Source organism: Macaca fascicularis, chromosome 8 (genome assembly GCF_037993035.2).
Source record: "Macaca fascicularis isolate 582-1 chromosome 8, T2T-MFA8v1.1".
NCBI classification, from domain to species: Eukaryota; Metazoa; Chordata; class Mammalia; order Primates; family Cercopithecidae; genus Macaca; species Macaca fascicularis.
In genome coordinates, this window is record NC_088382.1 from 144,505,937 (window position 1) to 144,533,025 (window position 27,089).

Below are 27,089 nucleotides of genomic sequence, written 5' to 3' on the forward strand. Positions count from 1 at the left end.
GTAACCAGGAGATTGCTGACTGCGTGTTTAAATCTTTTTAGGGGTAGATTCTCACCATGTTGCCCAGGCAGGAGTGCAGTGGCTATTCACAGGTGCACTCACAGTGCATTGTATCCCTGATCTCCTGGGCTCTTTGGCCATGTTTCAAAGTTTCCTCAAGTTGCAAGTGGTGGAGCCTGAATGACTTCAGGTTCTTTGACTCCAAGGGCACTGCCTGTCCTTCCAAAGCCTGACTGCTTGTCCTAATTACAAGGGAAAAATGAAGGATTCCCACCTTGACTTGCAAAAATGAGGTTATTGTGTTAAGTGATCCTCCTGCCTCAGTCTCCCAAGTAGCACACCACCACACCTGGCTCTGGCTACAGGTTTAATACTTTATCTTTTTGTGTTGGACATTGAGTTACTGACTCTCAGCTCCAAACCCACCCTTTGCTACTCTGATTTAAGATGCTGGGGCTGGGACTCTGCAAACCACATTTCTATCCTGTCCACTGGCTCTGAATTTAGGTTCTTGGATGGGGGTATGAGAGAGGAAGAAAGCTTTGGGCATCTCTGTATCCTCTGTCCAAGAATGACCCCAGCAACAATAGTAGACTCCGGGAGTCCCCTTGGTTTCAGGTTGCAGGTGTTCCACACTCCTGGGATCAGCCTCCTTGCACCCCCAGTACCTACCAACTGGAGCACTTTCTTTAGACATTTGCATTCAAGCTCCAGAGGGCCTCCCTCCTCAGAGATTCTACATTCTAATAATCCCGATCTTTTCTTCTGTTTCTTAACCCTTGGGTTGGGAGCTGCTTTGACAGTTGCTGCTCTTGTATTCCTTAGTGCTCCCCCAACTTTTTTTTCTACCCAGTACTTGGTTAACGATTCTTTGTATCAAGGTCTCTCTGTTAAAATAACTGGTAGAGTTTCTGTCTCTTGATAGGGCCCTAACTAGACACGCTGTTTCTTTCTTTCAAATACGGTTTTAAAAGCCCCATTTGCATCCTTTTGCCTCTTCTGGTCTTTATTCTTATCTCATGAAGCAGGGTGTGTTAATATTATCAGGGAAACTGAGGCTCAGGCAGCTTTGGCCATGTTTAGAAGTTTCCTCAAGTTGCAAGTGGTGGAGCCTGAAGGACTACAGTTTCTTTGACTCCAAGAGCACTGCCTGTCCTTCCAAAGCTTGACTGCTTGTCCTAATTCCGGGATAAAAATGCAGAACTCCCACCTTGACTTACAAAAATGAGGCGATTGTGTGCTCTATTACAAGCATTTTAAAGACTATGCTTTAAATGATGTATTCCTTGGAAATGAAAGGGCAAGAACTAGAATTTGTTAGTAAGTCTTCATGATAAATTCCAAAATCCCAATAAAATAGGATTATTCTATGAGGCTTGCATTACTAAAAAAATTTTACTGTGGAAATGGTGTAGGTTCTTGTTTATTTTTTGTTCATCTCTATAAGACATTTTATTGGTTATATATTTTAGAGGCACATAATTTAGTTGTGTATTTTTCTATATATCTTGTATTTTGAGTGCATAAAGAATATGTGTGTTATCTGTGGTATCAAGGAATTGGGTTTCTCCTTGAATATTCTGTTGGAGTGACTGTAATTGTTATATTGGTTAATCATTTGAAAATAATTAGAATAATGTGGCAAATGTAGTATTTACAATGTGCCATGCACTGTTCTCAGTGCTTTACATATATTAAATTAACTTATGTAATTTCCACAAAAACGCTGAGAGTGGATAGTATTGTAATACTTTTTTCATTTATACCATTAAGGCACAGGGAGAATAACGAACTTGTCCAGAGTTACACAGCTGACAAGTGTGAGAGCTGGGAATTGAACCCATAATATCTGGCTCCAGAGTTCTTGCTCCTATGCTGTATACTGACTCTGTTTCTAAGATCACTCCTTTTTTGAGTCTGCAGCTGTCATAGTCAGGTTATTTATGAGTGCTGGAAAATAAGAAAGAAAACAGCAAAGGCAAGTCTGTAGAGCATATAAACAAGATGGTACAGGGCTACTTTAACAAAGGGATGCCACCACCCCCAGCGCTTAGAGAGTATGATGGATTGATTGCATTAATAGCCCCGATTATTCATGCCTCTTTTTATTCTACTTTTTGGTAATGCTCTCCCATGCTGACTCTGGGATTAACAATGTCAACTGCTGTATTAGATGTCTATGTTGTGTAACACATTACTACAATCTTACCAGCCTAAAACAATGTATCTTTCTTATTTCCCACAGTTTCTGTGGGTCAGGAATCCAAGCAGGGTTAAAGGGGCCCTTTTTCTAGGGTCTCACGAGGCTGCAATCAAGGAATCAGCTGTGCTGTCTCCTTTCTGCAGCTCAGGTTCCTCTTCCATGGTCACATCATTTGTTGACACAAGTTAGTTCCTTGTGGCCACAGCACTAAGGTCCTCCTTTTCTTGTTGGCTGGTAGCTGGGGACGACTCTCGGCTCCTAGATGTCATTGGCTCTTCCTTGCCACACGGCCCTCTTACACTGTGACAGCTCACTTCTTCAAGGCCAGCAGGAGAAACTCTTATTCACGTTCGCTATGATGGAGTCTTACAGAACATAATGAAATCATGACAATGAATATTCCAACACCTATATATACCATAGGAGAGGACTTCCAAAAGTTCACAGAAAAATGGAATTAAAAGATACAAATTTAAAAATATAAACTTTATTTCCCAACACAAGTTCCATCAAGTTCAAGACACCTTTGTAAGCAATTGTAAAAGTCACGGCTGGGCATGGGAGCTTACACCTATAATCTCAGCACTTTGGGAGGCCGAGGCGGGCGGATCATGAGATCAGGAGATTGAGACCATCCCGGCTAACATGGTGAAACCCAGTCTCTACTAAAAATACAAAAAATTAGCCAGGTGTGGTGGCGGGCGCCTGTAAGTCCCAGTTGCTCAGGAGGCTGAGGCAGGAGAATGGCGTGAACCTGGGAGGCGGAGGTTGCAGTGAGCCGAGATCACGCCACTGCACTCCAGCCTGGGTGACAGAGCAAGATTCCATTTCAAAACAAACAAACAAACAAACAAACAAAACAAAAAAAGTCATTTAGTTCATCCCTAAAGAACTGAGGGTCTTGGGAATTTAACCATATCAATGCAGTCTTTTAACATTATTAACTGAAGAAAAATGGGTGCCATTTAAATTTTTTTTTAAGATTAGGAAACAAAAAGAAGTCAGCAGAAGTCCAATCAGGAGTGTAAGGTGAATGCCTAATGATTTCCCATCAAAACTCTTGCCAAATTTTCCTTGGTTGATGAGAAGAATGAGAAGCAGCAGTGTTGAAAGACTCTGGTAAAGCATCCCCAGGCATTTTTCTGCTAAAGCTTTGGCTAACTTTCTCAAAACGCTCTCAGAATAAGCACATGTTCTTGCCCCTTGGTCCTCCAGAAAGTCACATAAAATTCCTTGAGCATCCCCCAAAACTGTTGCTACGACCCTTGGTCTTGACCCCTCCACTTTTGCTTTGACTGTAAACTTTCATCTTTTGGTAGCCAAGGCTTTGATTGTATTTTGTCTTCAGGATTATACTGGTAAAACCACATTTCATTTCCTGTTAAAATTCTTTAAAGAAATGCTTTAGGGTCTTCCCCCCCCCCACCGCCCCACCGCTGAAACAGGGTCTTGTTCTGTCACCCAGGCTGGAGTGCAGTGATATGATCTTGGCTCACTGCAGCCACAAACTCTGAGGCTCAAACCATACTCCCACCTCAGCCTCCTGAGTAGCTGGACTACAGTTATGCACCACCACATCTGGCTAATTTTGTTTATTTTTTATAGAGACAAGGTCTTACTATGTTACTTAGGCTTGTCTCAAACTCCTGGTCTCAACTGATACTCCTGCCTTGGCCTCCCAGAGTGCTGGGATGACAGGTGTAGCCACTTTATCCAGCCAGTTTTAGCATCCTGATCCCAGATGTTTAAAATTTCCATTGAAAGCTTTCCTCTTGTGTGCAGTTGATCTGGGTGCAACAGTTTTAGCACCTATTGAATGGAAAGTTTGTTCAACTTTAATTTTTCAGTCAAAATTGTGTAAGCTGAACCAACTGAGATGTCTATGGTGTTGGCCATTGTTTCTGGTGTTAATTGTTTGTTCTCTTCAATTACGGTATGAACAAGATTAATTTATTCCTCACGAATTGATGTGGATGGTCTGCCACTGTGGTCTTTCATCTTCAACATCTTCTCGTCCCTTCTTAAAACAAGTTATCCATTTTTAATTTGCTGATTTCGTAGGGGCATTGTCCCCTAAACTTTTCATAAAACATCAATGATTTCATCATTCTTTCATCCAAGCTTCACTGTACATTTGATGTTTGTTCCTGCTTCAATTTTAGTAGAATTCGTGTTGCTCTGATAGGGGCTATTTTCAAACCAATATTTTATCCTTCTTAGTGCCTCAAATTAAATCCTGTTCACATGTTATAACAAGGTAGTATGGTTTTATTTTGGTGCAAAAAATTTTGAAATCCATGCGTAGTTTTTAAAAAATATGTCTTGTCCATAAACTTTTTGAAGGCCACTTGCATTCTACTGGCCAGAAGCAAGTCATAGGTCCCACCTATATCCATGAGTAGATTATACATGGGTGTGACTCATTGGGGGCTCATCTTAGAATCCTTCCTGCCACTCTTATTTTAGCCACTGGAATGTGCAAACTTGACATTAGCAGAAATGTGCTCGCAGATTTCTGCTGGGCCCCTAACATTGCCCTGTGGCCATGCCTGGGCTAATCTACTGTGAGAGAAAGTGAGAGACATGTAAAGGAGAGCTGAGCCATTCCAGCTGAAACTTAGACCAGCTTAGAGCCAGTCAAACTCCAAAAGTGAGAAAGAGTCTGACCAAAATCAGAGCTGGCTATCCAACCTGCAGCTGACTGTAGACTGTGAGAAAGCCCAGTCACGACTAGAATCATCACCTACCTCATAAGTTTGTGAACAGTAATAGATGGTTGTTTTTAAGTTGCTGAGTTTAGGTCATTTTTATGTAGCATTGTGCTGTCAACAGATAACGAATACAGTGTTACCATTCGTTGCCTACCATTTCTTGCCAGGTATCATATTAGTTTTTTCATGCTTGCTTTCTCATTTAACCCTCAAAGCAGCCCTGAATGAGGGCTTGTGTCTAATCAGTATTTTCACTGTAGACATTGGTGAGGACGTCAATATTATGATTGCTAATGGCCAAAAAGCTCCTGAAAAGATGCTCAACATCACTAATTGTTAGGGAAATATAAATCAAAGCTACAATGAGATACCACATTGCAATCATTAGAATGGCTACCATAAAAAATAACAGAAAATAACAAATGTTGGAGAGGATGTGGAGAAATCAGAACCCTTGGGCACAGTTGGTGAGACCGTAAAATGGTGCAACTGCTGTGGAAAACAATATGGAGGTTATTAAAAAATTAAAAATAGAATTACTGTATGATCAAGGAATTCCACTTCTGGATATATACCCCAAATAACTGAAAGCAGGATCTCAAAAATAGTCTGTGCATGAACGTTCATAGCAGCGTTATTCACAACGGCTAAAAGATGGAAGCAGCCTAAGTGTCCATCAATAGGTGAGCAAATAACCAAGATGTCATATACACATGCAATGGAACATTATTCATCCTTTAAAAGGAAGACAGTTCTGACACATGCTGTGATGTGAATGAACCTTGAGGACTTATATTAAGTAAAATAAGCCAGCAACAAAAAGACATGTACTGTATGATTCCACTCCTATGAGGTATCTAGTGTAGTGAAATTCATAGAAACAGAAAGTAGCATGGTGGTTGCCAGGGGCTGGAGGGGAGAAGAGTAGGGAATTATTGTTTAACGGGTACAGCTTCAGTTTTGTAAAATGAAAAAAGTTCTGGAAAAGGATGGTGGTGATTGCACAACCATGTGAATCTATTGTCTGTACATTTAAAAATGGCTAAGATGGTAAATTTTATGTTATATGTATTTTAATCACGATTTTAAAAAGCAGACTATGGCTGGGCACAGTGGCTCACACCTGTAATCCTAGTACTTTGGGATGCCAAGGAGGGTGGATTGCCTGAACTCAGGAGTTTGAGACCAGTCTGGGCAACATGGTGAAACCCCATCTCTACTAAAAATGTAAAAATTAGCCGACATCATGGTGCGCACCTGTAGTCCCAGCTACTTGGGAGGCTGAGGCATGAGAATTGCTTGAGCCCAGGAGGCAGAGGTTGCAATGAGCCGAGATTGCACCACTGCACTCTAGCCTGGGTGACAGAGTGAGACTCTATCTCCAAAAATAAAATAAAATAAATGAATGAATAAATAAACAAATGCAGACTATGATTACCATCTCTTCTACTTGCAGTGCAAATCCTCCTGTAAAAAGCCTACTTTTTTTTTTTTTTTTTTTGAGACGGAGTCTTGCTTTGTTGCCTAGGCTGTAGTACAATGGTACAATCTCAGCTCACTGAGACCTCCACCTCCCAGGTTCAAGCGATTCTCCTGCCTCAGCCTCCTTAGTAGCTGGGATTACAGGCAAGTGCCACCACACCTGTTTGATTTTTGTATTTTTAGTAGAGACGGGATTTCACTGTATTGGCTAGGCTGGTCTTGAACTCCTGACCTCATGTGATCCACCTGCCTAGGCCTCTCAAAGTGCTGGGATTACAGGCGTGAACCTCTGTGCCTGTTCTTACTGTTCTTTAAATTACTTCCTCCAAGAAGCCCTCCTTGCTGACATGCCTCTCTCTCTCTTTTTGTTTTTAATATTCCAGTTTATCTTTTGTAGTAAGACCCGAAGCTTAAGGGTAAGTGATGCATGGAGTTTGCAAAGTCTGTAAGTTCAGGGCCTCTGATGTTGGACTCCCTGGGTTCAAATTTGGACTGTACCCTTGATCAGCTATGTGGTCTTGGGAAATTTACTTAATCTCTGTAAGCATCAGGTTTCTCATATGCAAAGTCAAGATAACAGTACAACCTCATAGCATTGTTGTGAAGATTGAGTGATGAGAGACATGTAAAATGCTAGACACAGTGCCTGGCAAGAAGTAAGCACTCAGTAAACATCAGCTGTTGTTGGTACCTGATAAAAGATAATACCTGCCTAGTGATTCTAAAAAAAACACAAGATACTCATCATTATGCACAACATAGAGGACGTAATTAAGAACTTGGCAACTGAAAAAGTATAGTGTACGGTTTCCTACCTATTGTGTGATCCTAAGAACAAACCATTTGTTCTTTTCCTTTTAGGTAGTATTCAAAATTAAGGGAAAATTGCCCACAATCGAAGTCTGGACATTATAGAAATGGGTCACAGTACAAAGCCTTCCACAGTCAAATGACTCAATTAGTGTTCAAATGGCCACGTCATGGCATTAGTGGCTCTTCCCTGCTCACCTTATCTTACAGTTGTTTCTCCCCTCTGTTGTCTCTTCCCTCTTGAAGATGTTGGTATGGGATGTCCTGTATGATCAGTGTTGTGCAGTCCTATGTGGCTCAAAGCAGGGTGAGCTTTTTGAGGGATGGGGCCATGTCTATTCACCCCCTGATGTATCACTGTGCTTGACACAAAGAAGGCTCCCGCGAGTATGCACAGGATTGAATCAATGATGTTGTGAGGACTTAGGGGTCGTAGTTAGAGGTTTCCTAAGAATCGGGAAACATACATGTACGCATGAAGAGTTGAACTTTAAATTCCACACGTAATGGATCAGAAAAGAGTAGTGCAAAATGTAGCGATTTTAGCATGAAGACACTCAGGCTACCTGTCTTGTCTGGCCAGGGCTGCTATAACACATTATCATGGACTGACTGGCTTAAACAACAGAGAATATTTCTCACAGTTTTGGAGCCTAGGAAGTTCTAGATCAGAGTGTCAGCGTGATTGAGTTCTGTTGGGGGCTCTTTTTGTGGTTTTCCGACAGCTGTCATCTTGCCGTGTCCTCACGTGGTGTACAGCACAGAGAGAGGAAGCAAACTCCTATCTTTTCCTATGAGGGCACTAATTCCATCCTGGGGCTCCACCATCATGACTGAATTACCGCCCAAAGACCCCATCTCTAAATACCACCACACTGGGGATTACGGTTTCAAAATATCAATTTTTGGCAGGGAGCAGGGGACACATTTAGTACACAGCCACTTAACACTTTACTTAGGATTAACCTTTAAAGAGAATGTGAGGATCGCACCATTGCACTCCAGCCCTGGCAACAGTGGCCAGACTCTGTCTCAAAAAAAAAAAAAAAAAAAAAAAAAGAAAGAAAATAAAGAGAAACAAAGAAAGTGGGACCATCAGAAGTTGGCACTGGCTGGTGGTTTCAGTGGTGGTTTCAGTGGTGGTTTGTCGGACTTGGAGGGATGGCAAAGGGAGTCACAGATGATAAATATCACCAAGACCCCACCCAGCTTTCATCAAGGTGGGAGTCATACTGGTTTCTGGGTCCATTGGTCAAGTCATGCCCATGGTGGAGGTAGACACCATTGACTATGTAAGCCTGACACCACCTAGGCTCCAGTTGCATGCTCACCAAGCCTGTGGGTAATCCTGTCTATGGGGAAATCATGGAGTGGTGAAATGGACTCAAGTATTCTTGTTCTCATGTGTGTTAAGTGGAACCAAAGATGTCCACATCTTCACCCCTGGGAATTGTGACTATACTGTGTTACATGGCAAAGGCAAATTAAGTTTGCAAATGGGATTATAGTTTCTAATTGGCTGACTTTAAATTGGGGAGGTTATTCTGGATTATCTGGGTGAGGTCAAGGTAATCACAAGGGTCCTTAAAGGTGGAAGAGGAAGGCAGAAGAAGAGTGAGATTGGAAGGATGTGAGCTGAGAAGGACTCAGCTCACTGTTACTGGCTTTGAAGATGGAGGAAGGGGCCATGAACCAGGGAGTGCAGGCAGCCTCTAGAAGCTGGAGGAGAAAAAAATAAGGATCCTCCCCTAGAGCCCCCAGAAGTAATTTTCCTGCCAACAGTGAGACCCATGCCAGGCTTCTGATCTGCTAAACTGTAAGATCATACACTGGTGGTATTGTAAGCCACTAAATTTGTGGTTTTGTTACAGCAGCCGTTGGAAACTAATACACCAGAGCAGTGATTTCTCAGTGTAAATGAGTAAATTAACATTTTTATTTGTTTCAGCTTCAAGATATGTGGCTTAAACTCTCCATGGGATGATACAATCCTATTTCTGACTCTGGAAAGCTGACCAGACTTTGCCCCTTGCAATGAACTGAATGTTTGTGTCTCCCCAAAATTCAAATGTTGAAATCCTGCCCTCAAATGTGATGTTATTAGGAGGTGGGGCCTCTGGGAGGTGCTTAGGTTATGAGGGTGAAGCCCTCTTGAATGGGATTATTACCCTTGGAAAAAGGACCCCAGAGAGAACTCTCATTTTTTTTTTTTTTTTGCCATGTGAGAATACAGGGAGAAGATGGCCATCTATGAACCAGGAAACCCTCACTAGACACCAAGTCTGCCAGCACCTCGAACTTGGATTCCTCAGACTTCCCAACTGTGGGAAGTAAATGTTGTTTAAGCCACTCAGTCTATGGCACTTTTGTTATAGCATCCTGAATAGACTAACATATTAGGACTTTCCACTAAGAGACCATAAGAATTGTCATCATAATATTGGGAGCTTCTATGTGTTGAGTGCTTTACCAGTGTGTTGCCTAGAATTATCTCTATAACCCTATGAATTAGGTGCAGTTATTCCCATTTTATAAATGTGATAACTGTGGTTTAAGTTGAGCCACACAACCTCAGATGATGTGATGTGGATTTAAACCCTGGTCTGGGTTCTCCACTCATGTTCTTTTGAACACCCCTAGCTGCCTCACCGCCATGCTGTCTCAGAAGACTCCGTCTCTCGGAGAACAATCTGCCTTGCTGATGGCATGAGGCATGACGAAAAGCAGCTGGGTGGGAGAGGGACAGAAAAATCTCCCATCTTCCTGCATAGCTGAGGCTTTCTCCATTCCTAGGGAGAAGGCACTGGAGTGAATCCCATGAACATTCTCCACTATTTGCAAAATATTGCCAATATACTTCTGTGTATTGATATTTTGAAACCGTAATCCCCAATGTGGTGGTATATTGTATTTTAGCTGTTTTACAAATTGTATATGCTTCATTCTAGCTCGGTTTCTGTCATTCTCAATGATTTCTTTATTTTCTTAAATATTTCTGAATAAAAGGGCCTCCTTAGTGAACCTAAGACAGGTGTATTTAACCTGAACCAGGTGTGGTTAATCTGAATGAAGAGGAGGCAACTGACAAATGGTCAGAGAAAGCTGATTAGGAAATGAACATCCTATATGGTAGAGGTTCTTATCACACACACAACTCTTGATGAAATGAGAATACATAAAATCAGCACTAGCACACCTGCTTGGTTTCACCTGCTGCCTCCAAGATCATGATTGATCTGCAGAGCAGAGTTGAGAGCAGACACCATTTGTCTATGGTCTGTCCCAGTGGAATCATATGACATGTCATATCTGACTATGACTGCCCAAATCTTCCCGACTCACTTTGCCAAAGAGGGAACTAGGTCTTCGGGGTTGGAGTGACTTACCTAAGGTCTTTCTATGGCGAGGTGGCAGGGCTAGAATTTAAACCCAGACTCTAGGTTCCAAGTGCACACCCTTTCTGCTGTACTATCGTAGCCTGTTTCCCTTCAGTGCTTAGCTCAGTTCCTTGAATGTATTGAGTCAGCTCTGTAAGTGCTTCCTGAATGAAGCTGAGGTTGTACACATGAGAATAGTGAATACGACTTTTTGTTTCCCAGCAGTTTTGCTGGGTGACTGCAGGAAGCACTTGGCTTTCATCATCAGCCAACTGGGGATATCCACCCCTGGAAGTCATTTGATCACTTAAGCTCTCAACTCACTCAGGAGGTTGCCTGCAAGGGCCTTGCAGCTTTGATCCAAATTTTCCATCCAAACAGCCATGTAAACGGAGAGGCTCCTGATTCCACCCAACCCCCAAATTGCCGCTCTCTTTCTCAACGAAAAGAAAGAAAATGTGTCTTCCACTGTGGCTGGGCTACCTGAACAGATCAAGTGCTGGAATGCACTGATTGCTTTGAGGAGCAGGATCCTTTTTAGCTTCATCTTTTTGTTTTGCTGCTGGGCTTTAGGAGACTCAGTGTTTATTGCTTATTATAAGTCTCACCAGAAAATATTTCAATCTCATCATCTTCACCATTCAGGCTAAGGCCAATGAATGCAATTCAGTCCCAGAAACAGTAATCATGCACCATCGTATCCAAGCACTGTGTCAGAAGTAGGGATGTGGAAGTCAGTGTGGGGCCATATTCTCTCAGGGAGGGCACAATATCTGGCCCAGCGGAGGAAGAGTTAACCCAAAGCAGAGCTGTTCATGTTAAGCTGTGGCTGAGTAGCCTGACATGAGCATGGAAGACAATTCCTTTTTTGAATTCGCACTGTGTGAAGCCTCGTGTCAGCTGCCAGATGCTTTCATGACCTGAATCATCTTTGGCAAACCCTGTAACAGGAGCAATGTTCTTCCCGTGGTACAGACAAAGAAACCGAGGCCCAGAGAGAGGAGCCAGAGCATTGGAGTGGAAAGGTTCTGGGGGACCTGGGTTCAAACCTTAGCCACAAATCCTGAGGCTTTGGACACTTTTCTCAGCCTCTCTGAGCCTCTGTTGAGTCATTTGTAAGTATAAGTAAGTGGTTGTGAGGTTCCATGGGTAGGTGCAGGTGTTAGAGGGGTTACCCTGGCGCCAGACAGAGTCACTGCTCTCACAGCTCAGAAGATCCTGTGAGCGACAGAAGCTCAGGTGCCTCTCTCAGCTGAGCCTCATAGTTTCGAGACTACCAGTGGGTTATTCTATCACCCCTGAGGAAATGCCCGAATGGATTCTGGAGGAATGTGTTTGTTGGTTGTGTTCTTCATTATTGATCTCTCTGGAGGGATGTCTGCATCACCCCTCTCTGGCAGGCTTGGAATTGATGGATGAGAAGGGAGGGAAGAACAGCCTGGATGGTCTCCCTGTAGGAGCCTGGTCCAGAGTCTACTTGCTTGGGGGCAGCCACCCATGCAGTGGTAGTCCTGCAGCATCCTAAACTCCTGACCTGTCTTATTGCTCCCGTTTCCCATCTGGGAGGAGGTGGTTGAAAAACCCACTTGCCTGAACTGTAGGACACTGTCTGGCCCTGGTTTTGTCCTGGGTGGTGAAGGGACTACCTGGGGAGACTTTTTTTGATTTGGGATGGTTCATCTTTTCCTTCCTTTCTTGCCTTATTTTATTTCATTGAAGCGATGGGCTTTCTTCCCACTGCCTTTGAGACAACCCTCCGGAGAGTCTGACTTGGGTCTTCCTCACTAATGCACATTGGCTCAGGACTGCTTTGATGGATAGAGGCAATTTTCCTTGGAAATCGGCTGCAATATTGGCAGTTCCATGGGACATACATTATATTCCTCTCAGAGAGAGATTTTCTGTGGGGTCTTGAGATGGAGTGATGCTGTTCAAGAGGGTTTGGGGAAAGTTGAAATCACCTGAAAGGAAAGGCATCTATTTCAATGTTTAGCATAGCTGCATCTCTTGGCGAATGGGTCCAGCCCACTCTTGCAAAGTGGCTCCTTTAGAAGACGAGGGAACTTGTCCATGTCTTATTAAAGGTAGATAAATTAAAAGGCGAGGAAGCAGAATCACGTCCAAGTAGAACAGAGCTCCTGCCAGGTGCAAGAGGACTCAAAGGCCCCTGCATCCCAGAACTCTTGGTTTTCAACTGAGATAAGAGAGACCCATTGATCAAAGGATGTGTCACATATGGTGGAAGGTGCTGGGCACTCGGGAAGAACAGGGCACAGTCACCATCCTTTTCCTACTAGAATTGACCGTTTCTTTAGGGACACACACATGCACAAATAGCCCTCTTGATATCATAGGACAAGTATTAATAATAACAGCTAAAATTTGTTTATAATCTGTAAAAGCATTAAGTACTTGACATTCACTAAAACTTTTCAAGGTAGGTATTATAATTATCTCCATTTTACAGACAAGGAAACTGAGGCATGGGGAAGTGAAATAATTTGTCTCAGGTCATCCCTAGTAAGTAGAGGAGCTGGGATTCAAATCCAGGCCCTCTAGTTCCCTCGCCCCTGCTCTGTGCTGCTGTGTTGCTCTCTTGCTGACCTCTGCAAATTGAAGAGACATCTGAAAGCTTCCAGAGGTGTATTTGCTGGCTCGTAAATCCCAGATCTCTGTCCGATCAGCCCAGCACTGTTTCCCCCAACCTTACTTCTTCTTGGAAACTTTGCTTCCTTCTGTGTGTCTTGTCTTGTTGTGGTCAAAGGGCAAGGTCTGGAGGCAGCAGGGTGTGGGGTAGGAGGGCAGAGACATTGGTCCAGAGGAAGCTGCAGGCTTCATCCCAGGAGGGTTTGTTCGGGAAATCGGGGCCCGCTCTGGACCAAGCTCTGTATTGGGTGCAGGGATGTGCCGGTGAAGGGTCCTTGTTCTCTTGGATCCCTGCTCTCTTGGATCTTACCGTCTTGCTGGGGCACCAGACAATAAGCAAACCAACACATGGAAACCCAGGTGGATGCTGTGCAGAGCATTAACAATGGATGCTGTGAGCAGGTGGATGCTGTGCAGAGCATTAACACTGGATGCTGTGAGCAGGGATGATGAGTGTCTATTTTGGGTTGGATGACCAGGTAAGGCCTCACAAAGAAGTGACACTGAACATGAGATCTGGATAATAAAACAAAGCCAGCCCAGGGATCATAGGAAGGAAGGGTGTTCCAGGGAGAGGAACCTGTGTGTGCCAAGGCCCGGGTAGGAGCAGGACGGGCAGGGCATGTTTGACGACAGAGGCTGTGCAGTTGGGATCATGGGGGTGGAAAGGGCGGTAGGAAAGGAAATAAAAGAGGAGGCTGAATAATCATGTAGGGCCCTGTAGATCATAAGGAGGAGTCAGAGTTTTATTCCAGGTGTATTAGGAAGCCATGGAGGCTGGAGGATGGAGTAGGGACATGATCTGCTGAGATGCTGCCATTCCATGGACACTAGCCCCTTGACCTTGGTTCTAGGCATTTAAGCAGGTATAAACCTCGTGGCAAGATAGTGAGTACTGATGGCCAGAGCCCTCGTCAGGGATCAGAATGGCGATTCCATTCATTCTCTTGTTCTTTATCCAGCAAACAGTATTGGGGCATTGATCATGTGCCAGGTGTTTTGCTAGCTAGCACTGAGGATATGAAGCATTCTGGGATAATACACCCTTAGCCTCCAGGAGTGCCCCTTCTGTGGGTGAGACAGGGAAACAATTGGTCCAGAACAGGCCAGCAGGGGTATGACAGTTTCCCCCATCACTAAAAGACACAGGCAGGTTAAGCCCTCCAGCCTTTTGTGAAATGCACACGAGACACATTCAAAAATAAGAGTAATCTTCTAACTATGAAGAAATCTTAATACAAACAATTACAACACAATGTAATAAATATTAATGGAACAATTAAGTTTGTCTGCTCTGCCCAGGGAGACTCATAGGGAAGTGAAATGAGTAGAAGCTGGTTACGGTGAGAAAAGCTTGGGGAAAGAAGAGAAGGTGCTCAGGATCCTTTTACTGGAGCGCGGAAGCAGGGAGGAGAGGGAGAAGGTCATGCTTAGAAAAAAAAAATCTTTGTCATTCCTTCATACGAATGTCACAAATGAACATTTTAGCCAAGACCTTTTTATGTGCAGGGATATGAGAAATGCCCAGAATGAATCAAATCCCTGGATGCTACAAACTTAGACGACCTTATTGAAGATCTGGTCTGGTAAAGAAAGACACAAGATTAAAACCAAAACCAACTTTCTTCTAAATACCAACGTGTATTGGACTTCCCTCTAGTGGCTACATGCAAAATAACAAGCCTACAGGTCCCAAGTAGAATGTTGCATTGTTCTCTACTCTGTTTACTTAGCAATCAACATATTAACTGTGCTTCACTCCATGTACCTTCCATTCACACACCTGGCAAACACCATCTCTTCCATGATATTCTCCTATATCTCCTTCCAGAAGTAACTTCTGCCTTCTCAGTTGTCATTAGTCATGCAACCAGCTTTCACTTATCTACTGAGAAACTGTTATGCGCAGGACCCGCAGATGTTATGTTTCAGTCCCTGCCTTACTTTTGCGCTATCTGGGAGGACACGTCTGTCTTCCCTGGGCACTCTCTGAGCTTCTGGAAGGCACTAAGTCTGATATATTACCCATTGTGTTTAATAGAGGAGGAATAACATTGATTCGAACCAAAGCAAAGGTGGCCACTAGTGCCTTCAAAAAGGATGTGTGTGTGGAACAAATTCACACAGAATTGGAATAAGAAATCATTATGAGTTGATGCTTCTGCTAGCTAACATTTATTGAGTGCTTACAGGCCTGAGGGCTTAGCCTCTCTGTGCCTCAACTTGTTCATCTGTCAAATGGAGATAATAGTTCTTAGTGCACAGAGAACTATGCAAGAGTTAGCTGAGTTACTGTGTATGCCGTCTCGTGGTTAAGAGGAACCTGTGTCTGAATCCTGCTCTGCCATTTCCTTGAAAGTGACTATGGCTTACGGGATTTTAATAACAAAAATACATATCTTGTTGTGATGAGTAATGATGATAATGCCTGGCATATACGAATAGCCCAATAAGCATTAAATTACTATAATAGTACTTGCCATGAAAAAATAAATGTTAGATATTAATCTTACCATCTCATTTACTTTGCCCAACAAAACACTGAAATACTGCTATGATTAGTTCTACCATGTGATGAAGAAACTCAAGCACAGACGGGTCAAGAGCTTGCCCAAGAGATGAGCCAATCTTTGAACACAGTGCCTGAATACAGAATTGCCCTCCACACCCCTCTTTTCTGGCTGACATGACTGAAGAACACGAGTCATAATATTAGAACATATTGGTGAGTCCTTGGGGTGCAAGTAGGCAGACACAGCTAAGTCATGGGGTATGGGCTGGAGAAAGCTGAATTGCTCAGATGAATAAAATAGTTATTTGATGTTGTTGCTTGTATTAGAGGAGAGATAGAAGAAGAGAGGGGGGAAGTAGGCAATGCAGCAAGAAGCTAGTATTTGGGGAGATAAATACTAAATAATTTATGCTTACATTCTAAAAAATTGAGATACAATTTACACACCAAAAAACTTACTCTCTTGAATTGTGCAAATGAATGGTTTTTAGTGTATTCACACAGGTGTGCGACTATCAGCTCTATCTAATTCCAGAACATTTTTATCTCTCTAAAATGAAACATTGTACTCATTAGCAAAACTCCCCATTCTCCCACCCCACCCTCCAGGCCCCGTCAACCACGAATTGGCCTTCTGTCTTTACACATTTGCCTATTCTAGATGTTATGAATGGAATCACCAATATGTAGTCTTTTGTGTCTGTCATTTTTCACTTAGCATAATGTTTCCAAAATTCATCCGTGTAGTAGCATGTATCAGTACTTCACTTTTTTTAATGGCTCAGTAATATTTCCCTGCATGGAGAGCCCACATTTTGTTTACCCATTCAACCAGTCGATGGGCATTTGGATTGTTTCTTCCTTTTTTCCTATGCAAGTAACACTACTATGAACATTCCTGTCCAGGTTTAGCGTGAACATATGTTTTCACTTCTCTTGTGTATACTTAGGAGTGGAATTGCTGGGTCATATGGCAACTCTATGTTTAATTTTTTGAGGAAGTGGCAAGCCATTTTCTAAAGTGGCCACACCATTTTACATTATCACTAGCTATACATGAAGGTTGTAATTTCTCCACATCCTGGCCAATGCTTGTTATTTTTAACTAAAAATTTATAGCCATCTTAGTGTGTGTGAAGTGCCTCATACCTCATTGTGGTTTTGATTTGCATTTCTCTAAAAACTAATAATAATATTTTTGTGTATATTATCTATTTGCATATATTCTTTGTGGAAATATCTACCTAAACTTTTTACCCTTTGAAAATAGAATTATTTATCTTTTTATTGTTGACTTGTAGGAGTGTTTTTTTAAATATATTCTGGATACAAGTCCCTTAGTAGATATATGATTTGCAAATATATTCTTCCATTCTGTGGGTTGTTGCTTTTCTTTTCTGATAGTGTCATTTGAAGTACAAAAGTTTCTAGTTTTGATGAAGTCCAATTTTTTCACACTTATGTTGCTTGTGATTTTGGTGTCATATCTAAGAAGTCATTGCCTAATCCAAGGTAATGAAGATGTATGTCTCTTTCTTCTAAGTGTGTTATAGTTTTAGCTCTTACATGTTGGTCTCTCATCTATTTTGAGATAGTTTTTATATACGTATAAGGTGAAGGTTCACATTCATTCTTTTGCATGCATGTGGATATCCAGTACCATTTGTTGAAAAGGCTTTTATTTTCCCCATTGAATTGTCATGGCACATGCTGAAAATTAATTGACCATAAATTTAAGAGTGTGTTTCTGGGCTGTGAGTTCCATTCTTCTGCGTGGCTATCCTTATTCCAGTACTACACTCTCTTAATTACTATAGCTTTGTAATACGATTTAAAATTGTTAAGTGTGAGTTCTCCAAGTTTGTTCTTCCTTTTCAAGATTGCTTTGGCAACTCTGGGTTCTGGGCATTTCAATATGAATTTTAGGATCAGCTTGTTAATTTCTGCCAACATGAAAGGGAGCTGGGATTTAACTGGGCCGCATTCCATCTGTAGGCTGCTCTGGGGAGTCTGCGCGTACTGGGGAGTGTGGCCATCCCCACAATATTAAGTCTTCCAATGTAAGAACACGGACTGTTGTCCATTTACTTAGGTCTTTAATTCTTTTCAACAATATTTTGCATTTTTAAGTTTACAAATCTGGCACATCTTTTAAAAAATTTATTCCTAAGTATTTATTTTGTTGCTCTCATAAGTGAACTGGTTTTCTTAGTTTCATTTTCAGATGATTCATTGTTAGCATATAGAAAGAAATACAACTGATTTTTGTATTGATCTTATATCCTGCAACGTTGCTGAACTCATTTATTAGCTCTATTTACAAGACAATGTCATCTGCATAAAGATAGACTTACTTCTTTCTTTCCAATCTGGATGCCTTTTCTTTCCTTTTCTAGCTTAATGGTCATGGTTAGAATTCCCAGTACAATCAATGCTCACACAAGTGAGGAGAATGGACATTCTTCTCTTGTTCCAGATCTTCAAGCGAAAACTTTCATTTTCTCATCATTTAGTGTGATGTTAGGTATTGCTTTTTGTAGATGGCCTTTAGAAGTTGAAGAAGTTCCCTTCTAATCCTGGTTAACTGTTTTTATCGTGAGAGGATTTTGTTGGAGATAGAATTCTTGAATTTTTTTCTTTCAGTAGTTTGAATATGTCACCCTACTTCCTTCAGGCCTTCATAGTTTCTGATGAGAAATCTTAATAGAAGTAAAATTATTACTTAATTCATTATATTACTAATTATACTTCTTTTAAGATTTTCTCTTTGGCTTTGAACAATTTGATTATGATGTGTGTAAGTGTGGATCTCTTTGAATTGGTCCTCTTTGGAGTTTGTGGAGCTTCTTATAGGTGCAGGTTAATGTATTTAAATCAAATTTGAGAAACTTTGGGTTATTATTTCTTCAAATGTTTTTATGCACTCATCTATTTGTCTCCAACTTTTGGGATTCTTATTAAGTGTATGTTGATACACTTGATATTGTCCCACAGGTCTCTGAGACTCTGTTCATTTTTCTTCATTCTTTTTCTTTTTCTTTTTTTTTGAGATGGAGTCTAGCTCTGTTGCCCAGACTGGAGTGCAGTGGCACAATCTTGGCTCACTGTAAGCTCTGCCTCCTGGAATCATGCCATTCTCCTGCCTCAGCCTCCCGACTAGCTGGGACTATAGGCAGCCACCACCACGCCCAGCTAATGTTTTTGTATTTTTAGTAGAGGCAGGGTTTCACCGTGTTAGCCAGGATGATCTCGATCTCCTGACCTCGTGATCCGCCCACCTCAGCCTTCCAAAGTGCTGGTATTACAGGCGTGAGCCACTGTGCCCGCCGATTCTTTTTTTTTTTTTTCTGTCAGACTGGATAATCTCAACTGATCCTTCTTCAAGTTTGCTGATTTTTTCTTCTGCCTATTCAAATCTGCTGTGGAATCCCTTTAGTAAATTTTTCATTTCATTTACTTTATTTTTTTTAAACTACATCTCTTAAGTTTGGGACAGTTATTATGATTTTCATCTCCAAAATTTCTATCTGGTTCTTTTAAGAAAATAATTTGTATCTCATTTTTTGATAGAATAACACTCCTGCCCCCCTTGTTCACAGGGGATATATTTAAAGATCCACAGTGGATGCCTAAAAACATGTATAACATCAAATACTATATATACTATGTTTCTTCTCTACGTATATATCTATAGTAAAGTTTAATTTATAAATTAGACACAGTAAGAGATGAACAACAACAATAAAATAGAACAACACTTCTAACAACATACTGTAATAAAAGTTATGTGAATGTGGTTTCTCTCTTTTTCTTTCAAAACATCTTATTGTACTGTACTCACTCACTTCTTGTGATGAGATGATAAAATGCCTATGTAATGAAATAAAGTGAAGTGAATGATGTAGGCATTGAGATGTAACATTAGCCTACTATTGACCTTCTATATTCCTTAATCTAAGTAGCCATCTCTTAATTGCTGTAAACGCCTAGGTGCCACTTGTTTCAGGGACCCCCTTGCTGAAGTCTTTGTACAGGCTCAATGCTTTCTGGAATAACACACTGTCATCAGTTGGAACGTGTTTTCTGTTCGTGTCTTCTACTCATAAATTTAACGTTTTTCTCCCTCTTGACTAAACATTTATCACACATTGTAGCTGCAACTTTCGCAGTGTGATGTATGACAGCAAAACTAGCATGAATTTCTTTTTCCTTCTCCATAGTTTCCTGGATAGATTTGTTCATACTGTGGATCTTACCAATCGAAGCACACGTCTTTTTCCTTTCCTTATTAATTAGAGAACTTTCACCTTTTACTTAAAGGAAACAGTTTATACCCTTCTCTTTAGCATAGATGAATTGTTATTAAGTAAAATAAGGGTTACTTGAACATAAGCACTGCGGTGCTGTCAGAATTGATTTGATATATGAGACAGTTCCTAAGGGACTAGTGGGCAGGTAGCCCATACAGTGTGGACACTCTGGACAAAGGGATGATTCTTGTCCCAGGTAGGATGGAGTGGGATGGCATGAGATTTTATTGTGCTACTCAGAAAGGTGCACAATTAAAAACTAATAAACTGTGTATTCCTAGAATTTTCCACTTCATATTTTTAGACCACAATTGACCCTGGGTAACTACAACTGTGGAAAGTGAAACCTAAAGTATTTCCATGAATAGCACAGTAGCACAGGCATCATCATGATATAAAAGACTCCTATATCATTTGGTGGCAGTCTATGACCAAAGGTGACATTAAGATGACAAAACTTAGCCTAGGCAGCATAGCGAGACCTTGTCTCTACAAATAATAAAAAGTTAGCTAGGCATGGTGGTGTGCACTGGTGGTCCCATCTACTCGGGAGGTTGAGGCAGGAGGATTGCTTGAGACTAGGACATTGAGGCTGCAGTGAGCCGTGATTGTGCCAGTGTACTCCAGCCTGGGTAACACAGTGAGACCCTGTCTCAAAACAAACAAGCAAACAAAAAATGACAAAACTTATGCATTATTTATTTCTGGAATTTTTCGTTTAATATTTTCAGACCACAATTGACATAGATGACTGTAACTGCAGAAAATGAAACTGTGACTAAGGAGGAACTACTTACTTGGTAAGATATGGCTGAGTACTTTCTTCATAGTTCTTAACATTGTTTCCTTTAGTTCTTTTTGTCGCCCAGGCTGCAGTGTAGTGGCACCATCTCAGCTCACCGTGACATTCGCCTCCCAGGTTCAAGTGATTCTTGTGCCTCAGCCTCCTGAGTAGCTGGGATTACAGGCACCCACCACCATGCTTGGCTAATTTTTGTATTTTTTAGTAGAAACAGGGTTTCACCATGTTTTCTAGGTTGGTTTCGAACTCCTGACCTCAGGTGATCTGCCCACCTCGGCCTCCCAAAGTGCTGGGATTACAGGTGTGAACCACCATGCTCGGCCTCCTTTATTCTTTAAGCATATTTAAAACAGCTGATTTAATAACATTTTCTAGTAATTCCAACTTCCGGGTTTCCTTAGGGATAGTTTCTAATGACTACATTTTATCCTGTATGTAGGCCATAGTTTATCGTTTCTTTTTATGCTTCATATTTTTTATGTTGAAAACCGGACATTTAAAATAATATGTCATTTATCAGGTTCTTTCATTTCTCCAGGGTTGTTTGTTAGTTTAATTACTTTATTGTTGCTGTTTGTTTAGTGACTTTGTTTGTTGTTGTTGTTATTATTATTATTATTATTTTGAGACGGAGTCTTGCGCTGTCACCCAGGCTGTAGTGCAGTGGCGCGATCTCTGCTCACTACAACCTCCGCCTCCCTAGTTCAAGCGATACTCTTGCCTCAGCCTCCCAAGTAGCTGGGATTACAGGTGCCCAACACCATGCCCAGCTAATTTGTTTTTTTTGTATTTTTAGTGCAGACAGGGTTTCACTATGTTAATCAGGCTTGTCTTGAACTCCTGACCTCGTGATTGCCCGCCTTGGCCTCCCTAAGTTCTGGTAATACAGTCATGAGTCACTGCGCCCGGCCGTTATTATTTATTGTTGTTGCTGTTGGTTTGTTGAGTGACTTCCTTACATGAATTCTGTAAAGTTTCTATTCTTTGTTGTTTGTGGCCATTGCCATCTCCAGTTGATTAATTTAGTGGTCAGTGAATAATTGGACAGTTATTTCCTTAAATGCCTGGAACTAATGAGTCTCCTAGACTATACCAAATGGCTCTTTGTGTGTTTGGGACATGCATTCAGTGTTCGTTTCAGTAGCTTACAATTCTGCCTTAGCCTTTACTTCCTGTTTGCACAAAACCTCAAGGTGAGTCAGAAGTGAGAGCTTAGGGCCGACTTAGGTCTTTCCTGGGCATAAGCACAGCCCCACACGTGCATGTGACCTTCTAAATTCCCAGGAACTTTGCATAGCCCCCATTAGACATCTCATTCCCCTGTTTTCCTTTTTTAAGTTGGTCGGCCTATTGTTTGTCCCAGCTGTGATTACTGCCTCAGGCAGCTACCATGTTTCACAATTGCCACTAAATATTTTTCATGACTACCCACTGGGAAAGCTCCGAGTCAGTCAAATGAAGACAAGTCCTGCAAATAAGGTTTTCCAGTGAACTACCAGAGAGGTCAAATAGTCTCAATCTTTTCAAAGTGAGCATTTGGAAGAGCTTCAATCCCATTCTATCTCCTTCCAGTGGCTTGCAGGCTGCTGTTTTTCACTGTGATTTACGGCTGTTAGTTTTCAAGCGTGGTATGGAGCAGAGGAATGGGGGAATGGAAATAGGGCAAGCTAAGATTCTACATGGCTTACAGTAAAAAAAATAATAATAAGATTCAGCCACTTTACCTGAGTAAATGCTTCCCAGATTGCTACGAGCCTTTGTTCAAGAGTTCTGAAAAAGTTGATTTTGGCAATTGTTGCCAGTGTTCTTGTGGCTTTTATGGAAGAGTGGATTTTTGGAGGTCCTTGCCTCACCATTGCCACTGATGTCATCCTCCCACATAATTTTTAGGAACAATTAACTTGCATTATTTGCATTGTGTGTAATACTTCCTTTCTTCTCTCCTCAAATATTCAATAAATTCTTCCAGAGAGTCACATGGCTCATACAAGTAAGTTTCTTTGTGTAAATCAAGAGGAAGAATCAAGGGTCCCATCTAGGGCAGGAGGGTACAAAACAGGGACAAGAAGCAGGAAAGTAAGAACTTAGAGCCAGGGGACAACGAGGAAAACAAAAACTCTTCTTTACTTCTCTCCCTCACGCTTCTCCTAAGTCCCTAAAGAGACTGCAATGGAGGTGAAGCTTAAACACATTTCACTTAAATTTCAGAAGACTGAGAATAAGGCAGATATCTTGGAATATAGCAAAAGAATATTTGCTGAGTACACACAGCAGCCGGGGACTGGGTGTCTGGAGATGAGTACAACACAAGGTTTTCTTTTGAATACCTCTTGGCTCAGTGAAGAAATAGAGATATATGATTATGACAGATGAAATCTCACTGAAAATTCAGTCACTTAACACCACAAATGTTTATTTTTTACACACATCACTTTCAGATACAGGGTGTGTCAGGGCAGGTCTCTTGCAGACATTCAGAGACCCGGGTTCCTCCAATCTTGTGGCTCCCTTCTTCTCTGGGTCCTTGGAATTCTCTCCATTCAGTTTGATAGAGAGGGAAGGGAAGTCAGAATTGTGAATGGGAGGGCACAGTGCGTCAACTCAGATGTGTACTTCACTTGCTCATACTCCTGTGGCCTGAACTCAGTCGTGTGAACACACTGAACTGCAAGCGAGGTTGGAAACAAAGTTTGTTTTTGTGCCCTGGGAGAAGAAGAGAGCACAGATGCTGGTGCATATCAGCAGTCTCTGCCACCTAAGTCAGGCACATACATGGCTGTGATGCAAGCTTGGAGGGGCCAAGTGTCCTATGAGGGATCATGGGCAAGTTGGTGGGAGGTTCTGAGTGTGGAGCGTGGTCTTCTAACTGAGAGCCCTGGGACAGTTTTCTGGAGCAACCATCCTCTTAGCGAGGCCTCAGTGGCCCAGGCTTTATGGTGGACACAGGGGGTAAATGTGGGTGGTGTGGCCTTCAAATTCAGCTTAGGTATCATCTTCTCTAGATGAGTTAAGAATCCTCCCTGACTGCTCATGGCAGCCAGGCCTCGGCAATATTAAAGTAATTTTAATTGTTTCTTTACTTGTGCATCGGTTTTCAGACTCTATCAGTTGCAAGGGATAGAAATAAAGTAGCTTAAGCAAAGAGGGGCTTTATCATGTAAATGGTGTTGTATTACGCTACCGTAAAGACACAGAAATCCACAAATACACGTGAACAGGGTCACTTTGATATAAAGCAGCACTGATTGTAACAAGGGATTAGAGTAATGAGGCATTGGCTTGAAAAAAGCAAGAGAACTGAAAGGATATAGCGCTAGCTGATAGAAGGAGCAGCCGTCACGCCTGAGGCTGAGATCCAAACTGGGTTGGAAGTGGCTTGGCTGAAGCTCGCTGAAGAGCAGAAAGTTGCGTGCTGCCATGCCAGTGTTACTGGAAACAGGCTCTCCAGAACTTGCCAGAAATCTCTGCTCTCAGGGGTTCAAGGAAAGGGCTCACAGCGAAGTGTCTCACCAGTGGCACTGTGCTGCAAAGTCACCTGAGGGCGCTGCCAAGGGATGCCGCTGTGCCCTGCAGCAGCCAGGCGCTGGGGGAACCATCTGTGCTGCTGGAGCTAGACCCCGAGGGGAGCTGTGTGTGTCCTAGGAGTTGGCCCAAGTTGCATCCCGGGACCAGAGGAAAAAAAAAAATCACTACCTCCTGTAGTGTCTCTCCAACCCCCTCTACTGATAAATCTTAATGTTATATCAACTGGCAAAGAGAAGGGTATTGAAAGGATCCAGGTCTATTTTTGCAGAGTAGGTAACGGAGAAGACATTTGATGCTGAAAGACAATAGATAGATGATTGGCACAGTCATCAGTGGGGATTTGTGACCTCCGGTAAGGCTGGATCCAGGGTAGTTTAAAGACATAATAAATAAACCTTCTTTTCACCTCTTTGTTCCACTTGTCTTTTCTTGATTTCATTTTACAGGCAAGTTCTGTCACATGAGTCGGGCTAGGCAGCTTTTGGCAGCTCTAGGCTCGTAGCTTCTCAGCTTAGGCACGTCATAGGAAGAGAACTTTTCTGTCTGCATATCAATCCCATGGAGGAATCTAACTGGTGCCACTTGGGCTGCAACCCATCTCTGAACCAATAACTGAGGCTTCGTCAGACTGAGTCATCTGCCTTTGCTGTTGTGTACCATGACTGACGAGCCCATCAGGAACACTCAGAAAAGAGAAGGAGTCCTTCCAGGAGCCAGTTATGTGGACTTTACGAGGCTAACACTGCACCCCCGATTCTCCTCACCTCATCTCACGCATAGGTTTCTCCATTTTACTTACTAGCACCACCAGCCTTCTGGTTGTTCAGGCCGCAGACCTTGGGGTCATCTTGCTGTATCTTTTGTTTTCACACTCCACATCTGATCGGAGAGTAAAGTCTCCTGCCTCTGCTTCCGCTGCTGCTCCCGGCCTATCTGCCACTGTCTCTGGTTAGATGCTTGCCACAGCCTCCAGCCAACGCCTGCCTCTGCCTTTGCCCTCCCTTGTCTATTTTCTTCACTGTAGTCAGTTTCTGTGAATTTGTAACCCAGCACCTGTGTCCTGTAAATTTTAAGTCAGGCCATGTCACTGCTCTGCTGTAAACATTCCAAAGGCTCCCACATTCCTCTTGGTGTCCAGACAAGTCTAAAAAAGATACACAGGGATTAGTGAAGCAAACCATGTATGAGTCAGCCTGCTGGAGTGATTCAGACCTTCATCTCCATAGCACTGAGGTCCTCAGTTGCTTTGTCCTCATCAGGGTTTGGTTGTTGGGATTTCTACAGCTACTCTTGGTCTTGGAGGCAGCAAGAGCTCCAGTTGTTCCATCTGCCTTGCTCCTCTTCAAATGAATTCCTCAAGCACAGCTTCCTGCCTCCATGGTAGAACAAGCCTTCTTCCTCATGTCAATCAGTGTATTAGTCTGTTCTTGTACTCCTATAAAAAACTCCTGGAGACTGGGTAATTTATAAAGAAAAGAGGTTTAATTGGCTCACATTTCCAGAGCCTGTACAGGAAGCATGGCTGGAGAGGCCTCAGGAAACTTTCAATCATGGTGGAAGGGGAAGCAGGCAGGTCTTATATAATCAGAGCAGGAGGAATAGAGCAAATGGGGAGGTGCTACCCACTTTTAAACAACCAGATCCCATGGGAACTCACTCACTATCACCAGAACAGCAAGGGGAAAATCTGTCCCCATGATCCAATCACTGTCCAACACGGGGGATTGCAATTCGACATGAGATTTGAGCAGGACGCAAATCCAAACCACCTCAATCAGAGTCATTCACCCTCTGTCTGTATGCTAATGACTTACCTGGTAACAAGATCCAGACCCTCACCAGTGTGAGTCTGAGCTTCTGGTCACCATGTCACCAAGTTCTTTTCAGGCTGTAGCTGTTGCCATTTACCATCAACAGTTAACCATTTATCATCAACATAGGGATTGGGGAGTACCAAGGAAACTCTGAGTGGATCATCTGGGTGCTAAGTTTATTTCCACCTGCTCCCATTGCATAACAACAGCTCTACTCCTTCTAATGATTATAACCAATGACACACCTGCCAGGATGATGACTCCTTTCTTTGCCTGCTGGTCTCTTGAAATGAAGATTCTGAAGTGTTAGGGTGGTGGACAAATCATAAAATTTAATAAGACTGTCACTGTGTGGTGGAAGCACTTTCTCTGAAAGCTAAGACCTCCATTCCACAGACCCCCGAACAGTGGGAACAGGAAGTACATAATCCCCCAGTGGGTTACTAAGGGTGATGGTAAGTGGGGTCACTCATCCTTCAACCTCTTGGTTTCCAGACCTATGGTTTGGGATTCCAGTCATATAAAACTGTTGATTTAGAGTGCGTGCTACATTCTGGGAGATGGTGCCTTGTCCTTATGGGATATTCTTTCCAAGTTAGTATCTCAAACAGGCTGTTCCACTGCTGAATCAGACCAGCAGCTACAGAGTGATGTGGTATATAACAGGACTGGCAGATCTTGTGATCAGTGCCTACTAATGTATCTGTTTAGGTCCAAGGTGATATTATGCAGGTCTACATGCCAGTAGATCAAATACTTTGTAAGTCCTCATGTAGTGGTATTGGCTGAGTGGTATTGACTTACGAGGACAGATAAAGTCATACTTGGAATATGGGTGTTGATTCCAGTGGAGATAAATTGGTGTTCCCTCCAAGTGGAAGGGGTCCAGTATAGTCA

At 42.4% G+C, this 27,089-nt stretch overlaps 1 long non-coding RNA gene across 1 annotated transcript in view; it reads left to right on the forward strand.

Annotated features, from left to right (window-relative positions):
• LOC107130728 (uncharacterized) overlaps positions 1–10,152 on the forward strand; it is a 32,268-nt gene extending 22,116 nt beyond the window's left edge. The window contains exons 2-3 of the long non-coding RNA XR_001493240.3: positions 9,440–9,536; positions 9,847–10,152. This is a non-coding gene — a long non-coding RNA (uncharacterized lncRNA). The remainder of the gene's footprint in view (positions 1–9,439; positions 9,537–9,846) is intronic.
• Positions 10,153–27,089: the final 16,937 nt, after the last annotated feature.